This window comes from Bufo gargarizans, chromosome 2 (assembly GCF_014858855.1).
Source record: "Bufo gargarizans isolate SCDJY-AF-19 chromosome 2, ASM1485885v1, whole genome shotgun sequence".
Classification (NCBI taxonomy): domain Eukaryota; kingdom Metazoa; phylum Chordata; class Amphibia; order Anura; family Bufonidae; genus Bufo; species Bufo gargarizans.
Window position 1 is genome coordinate 457,290,046 of NC_058081.1, and position 12,234 is coordinate 457,302,279.

Consider the following 12,234-nt stretch of genomic DNA (forward strand, 5'->3'; position numbering starts at 1 on the left):
GTGAAGGAACTGGATCCACTGTCAGAAACCTAATCTACTATCGCCTGTACTTGTTTAGGCCTCACCATTCGTAGAGCAGCATTAGGCCCGACCAAATGCCGCTGCAGGTTTTGTCGCCTACTCGCACCTGAAGAAGGGGTTTCACTTGTGCGTGTAGCTGGCACAGATCGACCACGTCATCTCCCTGCAACAGGAGCTCCACCAGCAGCACCACAACCTGGGCCACGTCCCTTATTTGACACTCCTCATATTTTTTTAATTTAGGATCTTGACCTAAATAGGTGTTTAATTAATAGTAGAATAGAACAACAGTATGTAAAGGGAGTATCTCACACGACCTAAACCAGACTAGGCCTCAATAAAAGATTTTTTTCCCCAAAATGGCTGTATTTCAAATGCCTAATTCAAAGCCCTGTATGTAGAGGTAGTATCTTAGAGTGCCTGAACCTCTGTAGGCCTGCAGTAAATATATCTTTGCACAAAATGGCTGTATTTAAAATGGCTGTATTTCAAATGGCTGAATCAAACCCCTGTATGTATAGGGGGGGATCACACACGGTCTGAACCAGTGTAGGCCTGAAGTAAATATATCTTTGCACAAAATGGCTGTATTTCAAATGGCTGAATCAAACCCCTGTATGTGGGGGAAAGGGGGTATCTCACACGCCCTGAATCAGTGTAGGCCTGAATAAAAAATTTCTTTGCACAAAATGGCTGTATTTCAAATGGCTGAATCAAACCCCTGTATGTATAGGAGGGATCACACACGCCCTGAATCAGTGTAGCCCTGGAGTAAAGATTTCTTTGCAAAAAATGGCTGTATTTCAAATGGCTGAATCAAACCCCTGTATGCATAGGGGGGATCTCACACGCCCTGAATCAGTGTAGGCCTGAAGTAAATATATCTTTGCACAAAAAGGCTGTATTTCAAATGGCTGTATTTCAAATGGCTGAATTAAACCCCTGTATGTATAGGGGGATCTCATATGCCCTGAATCAGTGTAGGCCTGAAGCAAATATATCTTTGCACAAAAAGGCTGTATTTCAAATGCCTTATTCAAACCCCTGTATGTATTGGGGTGATCACACACTCCCTGAATCAATGTAGGCCTGAAGTAAAGATTTCTTTGCACAAAATGGCTGTATTTAAAATGGCTGTATTTCGAATGCCTAATTCAAACCCCTGTATGTAGATGGGGATCACACACACGCCCTGGATCAGTGTAGGGCTGAAGTAAAGATTTCTTTGCACAAAATGGCTGTATTTCAAATGCCTAATTCAAACCCCTGTATGTATAAGGGGGATCACACATGCCCTGAATCAGTGTAGACCTGAAGTAAATATATCTTTGCACAAAAAGTCTGTATTTCAAATGCATAATTCAAACCCCTGTATGTAGAGGTGGTATCTCACAGGGCCTGAACCTCTGTAGGCCTGAATTCAATATTGGTGCACCAAATGGCAGTATTTAAAATCTCTGAATGTAACCCAAATGTATTAAGGGTGTATCTCACAATGACATCTGCATCAAAGGCTGCCAACTACATTTTTTGTGCCCAAACGAGTGTTTGTTTAACAACTGAATTTGACAGCAGTATATAAGCCTGTAATTTCAGATGTGCTGATGCTGCAAGGCCTGAAAATAGTGTTTTTTGTCAAAAAGTGTGTTTTTAAAACCCCCAGAAAATGATGGGTGTATTTCTAGCTTAAATTGGACACTGACTAATACATATGTTGTAGATTGCCCAAAAAGTTTTTTTTGCTAACAGAATATGAATGCTGCATATATTAAACTTGAATTTAACACTTGCAGATCTGGAAAATACAGGGTTTTTTTTAAAACAAAAGTTTGTTTTTCAAACCCCAGAAAATAATGGGTGTATTTCTACCTTAAATTGCACACTGACTAATCCAGATGTTGTAGTTTGCCCACAAAAATGGTGATTTGCAATGTCCTAAAAGCTCAGATGGAGCGCTGGTACACTGAGCATGCATAAAATTGCCGCTGCCGCCGCCCACCTGACTAAACGAATTATAAAAGTTATTTTCTTTTTGCTCAATTCTCTCCATGAAATCACAAGTCCAGCAGCATCCTCTCCCTACACTTGTAACAGCAGAGTGAGGTACATCGCTACGTGACTCAAGCTTATATAGAGCCTGCGTCACATGCTGCTCTGGCCAATCACAGCCATGCCATTAGTAGGCATGGCTGTGATGGAATCTTGGGGCAAGTAGTATGATGCTTGTTGATTGGCTGCTGTGCAGCCTTTCAAAAAGCACCAAGAAAGCGCCAAACACCGAATCCAAACTTTTATGGAAATGTTCGGGTTTGGGTCCAGGGTCCAAAAATCCTAAAGTTTGGGTTTGCTAAACCCTAGTTAAAGCCTATGTATAGCTTTAGAGGCAATTTTTGTTTCTGATAGCATTTTACTCATAATTTGCTAAAAAAAAAACGTATTTTCAATTGGCCTTTATAAAAATATTGAGCCGTTCTGTCATAAAAGGGTTAACAGTTTTTTTTTTTTTAACTGTGTGACTGGTACTTTCACTTTTAGTTTGTCATTTAAAAAACCTTATCCCTAAACTACTAAGAGATCATAAACACTTATTTAAAGGGACCTTTCACCAGAATAAAACACCTAAACTAACTATACAGACATGCAGAGCTGTGCCCAGGGATCCCCCTGCACTTACTGTTATACCTGGGAGCTGCTCCATTCTCCCGGTATAGCCTCCGGTATCTTCATAGTTAGGCTCCACCCAGGGAGCCGCTCCATTCTCCCGGTATAGCCTCCGGTATCTTCATAGTTAGGCTCCACCCAGGGGAATCTGCCGGTGTCTCATTCTCCCATGCTGTAGTGCTGGCCAATCGCAGCGCTCAGCTCATAGCCTGAGAGAGAAAAAAGCCTCTCAGGCTATGAGCTGAGCGCTGCGATTGGCCAGCGCTACAGCATGGGAGAATGAGACGCCAGCAGATTCCCCTGGGTGGAGCCTAACTATGAAGATACCGGAGCCTATACTGGGAGAACGGAGCGGCGCCCAGGTATAACAGTAAGTGCAGGGGGATCCCTGGGCGCCGCTCTTCATGTCTGTATAGTTAGTTTAGATGTTTTATTCTGGTGAAAGGTCTTCTTTAAGCCACATTCTTATCAATGAGATAAGAACTGAGCTATAGTGAGTGTTCATAATGTCAGAGAGCATAGATAAGGACCCGTCAGCTGCCCAAATGACAGAAAAGACAGAAAATCAACAGGCTGCTACTACAGCATTTCAGCTTTGTACACATATTTTTTATAAAGACCAAATGAAAACTTGATTTTTAGCTCAAAATAAGTTAAATTCAATAATACAACAAATTGTCCCCAAAGGTGTATATAGCATTTAACTTCTTTTAAAAATGATTCGCTATGGTCTTTATTTCTTTAGTTTGAAAAAGTGAAATTGAATGAAAGATCACACATACCAGTAAATAGCAGCCACTTTAGCTTATATAGATTACCTTTTATGCCTTTTGAGCCAAATACTTGAATTTCCATTTCTTTCAATATAAAAGTGTCTAATCACTGGAAGAGCACAGTGTAGCTTTTTTTTAAAATAAATTCACTGCATAAAAACAAATGCAATATATGTAGTTCATGATTGACATTAAAACTTCTATGTGACTTTGTAGATGGTCAATCAATATCTATAAATGAGTGTGATAAACACAATTCAATACCTTAAACTGAACAACATGAAATGCTAGTATGAATTAAATATATTTATTTATCCTTTGTATAATGTGTAAATCATTAAGCAATCTTTGAAAAAGCTAGGGGACCACATTATTAAACACTGGGTCTGTACAAACTTAGTATATGTGTCCAAAATTGTATCTCTGAAAAGAGGATAAACATTTAACTTAATGAATAAATATATCTATGTTTACTTAGACACTGGTTTTATCTGTCCTTTGCACCATACCAGCTTTCAACTTAAAAAGTGCAAACAGTAGAAGCTAAAAAGCTGCTATATTCCATGCACTTTGGTAAATTTTTTGGTGGATTAATAAATAAATAAATCATATTTGAGATATGAATGCAACAGATTGCTGAGCCATCAATTGTCAAGTTCTACTGTACTAACCTTGAGGTGGAAGAAAATATTGGGGATAAGTACCAATATTACACCATTGAGATACTGTTGCCGGTATGTAAGTTACAGGCAATTCATTGTATAAAATGCCTAGGAATTATAAAGAATGCCTAAAATGTTCAGGCAAAGTATGAAACACTTAATATTTCACACATTTCCTAAGCAATCTATATAATGCCAAAAGGCAAACTAGCAAAGAAAAAACATTCCCTTCCAGAAATCGTCAAACAGCGACAGTGCCATAAAATTGCCTAGTTCCATAAAATCAAAATCCATGAAAGTATAAAACACTTACTTCTGGCAATTTTAAAAATACTCACTTCCAGAGTTTGTTGCACAGCAACAGCACCTAAAATCTCCCAGCACCATAAACTCAAAACAAAGTATAAAATTCTTCCTTCTGGCAAAGAATAAAATACTCCCTTCTAGAGATCATCACACAGCAACAGCACCATAAAATCACCCAGCTCCATAAAATTACCCTAATACAGGGATAGAGCTATAATGCAAAAGTTAGGGCAATTATAGTCTCTTTGTCTTGTTTTTCAGTGTAAAAAGTGTAGTTTATTGAGGACATTTACATTTCTTCTGTGCAAGAACGAGTGCAAAACTATGAAGTGCTCTTGTGTGAGAAAGACAACAGTAAATCAAAACGCTATTCTGGCCTTCCTTGTTGCAACAAGTGAGGACAATACTATGTATACTGCGGTAGTACTATGTGAATGAAGCCAGGCCGCGAGTCACACCCACACCAGACCATGTGATGGAGGTTACCAGGTGCAAAGGAGTGTTTGAATGCCAAGTAAAGGCAAACACACTCAAATCTAACAAGGCAGAAAGAGAAAAACAAAAAAAATTAAAATATATAGTGGCAATTCTGGAGGAGCTGCTGAACCCCTGACACTGTGGCGTGTCTTTTATTGGGGGAGCAGCCCCACCGCATGTGGACCGCAGTAATCGACTAACCCCAGCAAATTATGCATACAATGGAGGATGTCGGCGCGGTCCACATGCACCACAAGAGCAAACTACACAAAAAATGTAGCAATCGTATGAAACACAAAGAGAGAATGCACCAAACAGATATAACACTGACTATGCTGGCAAGACATGAATAAAGGTATTAAAAGCTGAGACTTTCGCCAATATATTCCAGTCATGGATATATCGGAGCCCATCATGCACCACGTCACGGCTCTCAGCATGGCATGGGGTCCTAACCGCTGCTCTAACTATGGTGTGAACACGGTCTGGCGGTGATATAATTCAACTCGCAGCCAAGCTTCCCACAAATGCCCAGCATGTATACTGCGGTAGTACTATGTGAATGAAGCCAGGCCGCGAGTCACACCCACACCAGACCATGTGAACATCTGGATTAGTCAGTGTGCAATTTAAGGTAGAAATACACCCATCATTTTCTGGGGTTTGAAAAACACAGTTTTCTTTTCAAAAAACAGTATTTTCCAGAGCTGCAAGTGTTAAATTCACGTTTAATATATACAACATTCATATAATGTTAGCAAAAAAGACTTTTTGGGCAATCTACAACATCTGTATTAGGCAGTGTGCAATTTAAGCTAGAAATACACCCATCGTTTTCTGGGGTTTGAAAAACACTTTTTTCCCCCCAAAAAAACAGTATTTTCTAGATCTGCAAATGTTAAATTAAAGTTTAATATATACAGCATTCATATTCTGTTAGCAAAAAAAGACTGTTTTGGCAATCTACAACATCTGTATTAGTCAGTGTGCAATTTAAGGGAGACATACACCCATAATTTTTTGAGGTTTGAAAAACACACTTTTTTGATAAAAAACACTATTTTCAGGCCTAGCAGCATCAGCACATCTGAAATTACAGGCTTATATACTGCTGTCAAATTCAGTTGTTAAACAAACACTCGTTTGGGCACAAAAAATGTAGTTGGTAGCCTTTGATGCAGATGTCATTGAGAGATATACACTTAATACATTTGGGTTACATTCAGAGATTTTAAATACTGCCATTTGGTGCACCAATATTGAATTCAGGCCTACACTGGTTCAGGCCGTGTGAGATATCCCCTCTACATACAGTGGTTTGAATCAGGCATTTGAAATACAGCCATTTGAAATACAGCCATTTTGTGCAAAGATATATTTACTTCAGGCCTACACTGGTTCAGGCCCTGTGAGATACTCCCTTTACATACTTTCGTTCTATTCTACTATTAATTAAAAACCCATTTAGGGCAAGATCCTAAATTCAAAAAATATGAGGAGAGCGTCAAATAAGGGATGTGGCCCAGGTTGTGGTGCTGCTGTTGAAGCTCCTGTTGCAGGGAGAGGATGTGGTTGATCTGTGCCAGCTACACGCACACGCACGAGGTTTTTGGTCGGGCCTAATGCTGCTCTACCAATGGTGAGGCCTGAACAAGTACAGGCGATGGTAGATTGGGTTGCTGACAGTGGATCCAATTCCTTCACATTGTCTCCCACCCAGTCTCCTGCTGAAAGACCACAGTTGGCACCTGCAGCCGGTGTCCATCAGTCTTTCACCTCACCCCCTTGAAAATCAGTCAAGCAGTCTGAGCCCCAAGTCATGCAACAGTCTCTTCTGCTTTTTGATGACTCTGTTAGCAGGGTTTCCCAGGGCCATCCACCTAGCCCTGCCCCAGAAGTTTCACGACTGCTAAGCATCCAATGAACATGCAGGTAAGTACTACCATCACTGTAATGCTAGTAGCCATAGCGATGCTCGAGCCAAACAGCAGTTCGGCACATCCAGTACACTTTTTCCATAGACGCTGTCTGCTGTGGACTGTTAAATTATCCACGCCACATCTCCTCCTTAAAGTGCGTGCAGCCCTAAAATATCAGTGACTTCCAGTGCAGTTTTTCCGTAGACACTGTGAACTGTGACATTACCTGTTGTACCTGTCCTGTATAACGTTTCCTCATCACAAATACTGATGTAATTTTTTTTTGCACATACACTTCCAAATCCTGCGCTACTGTATGTTTCATCATCTTTCAACAATATATTACATTTAAAATGAAGAAGGTGAATAGTAAGGGATGGAGAAGTGGACGTGATGCTGATGGTGCACGCAGAGGCCGTGGCCCTGGGCGCGGAGAAACAGTGCCTGCTACCACAGCACAGGAAAAACAATCATCTAGGATTTCTACCTTTATGTCCCAGTTTGCAGGGCGGTGTAGGACACCACTCTTGAATTCAGCCCAGTGCGAGCAGGTGGTCGGTTGGATTGCAGCAGATAATGCTTCCAGTTGGAGATGTCTTGGCAAACAAGTGATCCCACACTCGGATATTCTGAAGAGCTCTTTTCATTGCCATTCCTTGATTTGGGCCTCTCACTAAGTCCGCTTGAAGAGGGACATGAGGAGATCTTGTGCACTGATTCCCAAACTCTATAGCATCCACAGTCAGAAGAAGATGACGGTGGTGAACGGCAATTAGTGTTTAATGAGTTGGATGATGATGAGACACAGTTGCCAATGAGTCAACTGCAATTACTGTATCACGAGGTTGATAAAGAGGATGAGACACAGTTGGCAATCATTGAGGTTGTGGTTCGGTCAACAAATCAGGAGGATGATCAGAATGAGGAAGTGGAAGAGGATGTGGTGGACAATGAGATCACTGACCCAACCTGGGGAGGTGGCAAGCCGAGCGAGGAGAGCAGTACAGAGGGGGAGGGATCTGCAGCACCTCAACAGGCAGGAAGAGGCAGTGTGGTGGCAAAAGGCTCAAGGCGGGACACACCAAACAGGCTCACAACTGTTCCATGGAGCACACCCTTGCAGAAATCTTCCTTGCCAAGGGGTAGATGTTCCGCAGTCTGGTGCTTTTTTGAAGAAAGTGCGGACATCAAAAGAATAGTAGTTTGCAACCTGTGTCATATGAAAATGAGCCGGGGCATTAACACTAGCACCTTCACCACCACCAGCATGATCCACCACATGGCATCCAAGCACTGTAATAAGTGGAACGAACGCCTGGGTCCACAATCTGTGTCTGCGGGTCACACTACTGCCTCCTCTTCCCTTATGTTACGTGATGGCCAATCCCCTGTCGAAGGCACAGGCCCGGATGCCTCCCACCCTGCACCTGGACCTTCGCAAGCACCATCAGTGACCACATCCACTTCTGTGTCCCACTGCAGTGTCCAAATTTCCTTACCCCAGGCCTTTGAACGCAACCAAATATACCCAGGCACCCACCAACAGGCCGTAGCACTAAATGCGCAACTTTCCAAATTACTGGCCCTGGAAATGTTGCCATTTTGGCTAGTGGACACTGAGGCCTTCCGCAGCCTGATGTCGACGGCCATCACGCAGTCCACAGCCGCCACTATTTTTCATAGTGTGCCATGCCCGCCTTACACCAACATGTGTCCCGTAACATCACACGTGACCTAACCAATGCAGTTACTGGGAAGGTCCAATTAACCATGGACACATGGACAAGTGCATTCAGCCAGGGATGCCACATTTGCCTGAAGGCACACTGGGTGAATGTTGTGGAGGCCGGGAGTGAGTCGTACCCTGGGATGGCACAGGATTGCGGACCCTACATAGATCTGGGTTTTCGCCAGCATCTACATTAGTGGCTCCAACACCCACTTCTCCTCCTCCACTTTTACCTCCGAATTATCTATGTGCAGCAACAGTCAGTCATCAGTCGGTAGCTGGAAGCAGTGTAGCACTGCAGTAGGGAAGCAGCAACAGGCCTTGCTGAAGCTGATATGCTTACGGGACAAACAGCAAACTGCCGCAGAGCTGTGGCAGGGGATAAGAGACCAGACTGAGCTGTGGCTCTCTCCACTCAACCTAGAACCAGGCATGATTGTGTTTGATAATGGCCGTAACTTGTTGGTGACTTTGGAGCTCGGCAAGCTTAGACACATCTCATGGCTTGCACATGTCTTCAACCTTGTGGTTCAGCGGTTTATAAAAACCTACCACAATTTGCCTGAGCTACTGGTGAAGGTGCGCCGCCAGTGTGCACATTTCTGCAAGTCACCTTCAGCTTCAGCCGTTCTGTCAACACTGCAGCAGCACTTGAACTCCACGCTCAACATGTTGGCCAGGCTTTGTGTGCAGCAGATGGCAGTAGTGGAATACCAGCGGCAACATGGTCGTCGCCTTTCCAGTTAGATTCCGCTATTCACAAGCGAGAAGTGGGCATGGATGTCTGACCTCTGTGAGGTTTTAAGAAACTTTGAGGAATCAACACAGATGGTGAGCAGCGATAACACAGCGTAACGATCCCACTTCTGTGCCTAATAAAACGCATGCTGCTCACAATTTAGGACGACGCTTTTCATGTGGAAGAGGTGGAAATGGGACAAGACATTACACAGGGTGATAGCCAGACCACCGTCATTTTGTCTTCTCAGCGGGAATTGGACGATGAAGAGGAGGAGGAGCAGGAGACTGTTGCCTCCGCTATAGAGGGTAGTACCAATGGAAGTTTAATTCCATCTGTTCAGTGTGGGTGGCCAGAAGAGGAGGAAGAGTATGAAGAGATTGAGAGTGATCCTTCTGGTGACGACAACTAAGTCTAGGCTGTTGGTACTCTGGCACACATGGCTGACTTCATGTTAGGCTGCCTTTCCCACTAACCTCGCGTTATACACATTTTAGACAACACGGATTACTGGCTGTTCACCCTTCTGGACCCCAGCTACAAAGAGAACTTCTCATCTCTCACTCCTGTGGTGGAGAGGATGAGCAAAATGGTGCAATACCAGAAGATCCTTGTTGATAAATTGCTCCAATAATTTCCATCTGAAAACGCTGGCGGCAGAGTCCGTCGTTTCTTGGCCAACCAAGGAGGGGAGACAAGAGGAACACACAGAATGAGTTCCAACAGAGGCAGGGCAACACTCTCCAAAGCCTGGGACAGTTTCATGAAACCCCGCCAGCACCCTCACCATGATGCGCGGCCTACTGTCACAAGGAGAGAAAAAATTTGGAAGATGGTGAAGGAGTACATAGCACACTGTATTAGCGTCCTCAATGATCCCTCAGTGCCTTACAACTACTGGATGTCTAAGCTGGACACGTTGCATGAACTGGCGTTATATGCTTTGGAGGTGGTGGCCTGCCCTGGCGCCAGTGTTATGTCTGAGCTGGAATGTAGTGCTGCTGGTGGCATTATTACAGATAAGCGTATCCGCCTGTCAACTCCACCAGATGAAAGCTGCTGAACATAAAGGCACTTTAAATGTGTTGTTTCTAATGTACTGAATACACTGTATTCCCATGCACCCCTTCCACCACAAACATGGGTATATGGTTGAATCTTCCTTTTCTCATCCTCCTCCTCCTCTTCCATCATATTAACATGCTTATTTATTACATATAATGCCCCCGCATATATGCCCTTCAAATATATTTTTGGGGTCAGCTCAGCTGCAGGCCCTCGCATTTAATCTTTTAGAGGGTCATCTCACCAGTAGGCTTACACCTACAATCTTTTACAGGGTCAGCTCACCTGAAGGCAATCACATTAAATTTTTTATAGGGTCAGCTCACCAGCAGGCCTTCACCTACAATCTTTTACAGGGTCAGCTCACCAGCAGGCCCGCACATAAAATCTTTTACAGGGTCAGATCATCTGAGGGCCCTTGCATTTAATTTTTTATAGGGTCAGCTCACCAGCAGGTCTTCACCTACAATCTTTTACTGGGTCAGCTCACCAGCAGGCCGGCACCTCAAATATTTTACAGGGTCAACTCACCTGAAGGCCCTCGCATAAAAATATGTATAGGGTCAGCTCACCAGCAGGCCTTGACCTACAATATTTTACTGGGTCAGCTCACCAGCAGGCCTGCACCCCAAATCTTTTACAGTGTCAGCTCAACTAAAGGCCCTCGCATTTAATTTTTTAGAGCGTCAGCTCATCAGCAGGCCTTTATCCAATTTTTTTTTACAGGGTCAGTTCACCTGAAGGCCTTCACATTTAATTTATTAGAGGGTCAGCTCACCAGCAGGTCTTCATCCAAAATTCTTTTACAGGGTCAGCTCACCTAAAGACCCTTGCATTTAATTATTTAGAGGGTCAGCTCACCAGCAGGCCTTCATCCAAAATTTTTTACAGGGTTAGTTCTCCCGAAGGCCCTCGCATAAAAATTTTTATTTTTAGAGGGTCAGCTTACCTGCAGGACCTCGTATATAATTTCTTACTGGGTCACCTCACCAGCAGGCCCACATCATAAATCTTTTACAGGGTCACGTCACCTGCAGGCCCTTACCTAATTATACCAAATAGGTAATTTGCAAGCATGCTGCCTTGCTTGGATATGGTAGCCGTAGCCGCTTCTCAGGCTCGCTCTCCGGAATCAAACACTACGTTACCCGTAGTCACAATGGATTGCGCTGACAATGACATCGAAAGTTGATAGGCCAGACATCTGAATGTTTCCATCCATTTTTGACATTTTCCTATAATGCAGGCACCCTCCCCTCTTCAGAGCAGGGGGTACCTGGCTTAATGCTCGGGTTCTCCCATCGACTTCCATTATCGAGCACCTGAACATCCCAATATGTTCGGCCCGAGCCCTCAAGCACCTGAGCACACAGCCAACATGCCGAGAGGTGGCCTGAATAAAACTACGACATGGCTGTTCACCCGCAGTAACAGCCGGAGTTCCTTGCCGCTAGTGTGAAAGTACCCTAACAAAGCTAGAACCAGCCCTGTACCTTAAATAGATCCAGAGATCTCCCCATTCATTGCTCTGCTATACTTATATCAAGCTGATAGGTCAAGGGGAGTGTCTTTTCTGCTGCAGCTCAGGAGGCGTGTCCATGCTCTCCCTATCACAGCTCAAGAGGCAGTTGAAAGATAAAACTGAGCATGTGCGATCTTCTTAATGAGCCGATCAAAGAAATAAGAAATTAAATGACACTATACAGAAATATTTTTTTTAATAACACAGTAGATATATACATTTTTAATTACATGTAATTACAAAAGTATTCAGATCCAGGTGCTGGTTTGAAAACTGCAGAATATTTTTTGTGGGACAACCCCTTTAATGTAAATAAAGGCATAATTATTGCTTTAAGATAGTAAGATACAGAAATACATT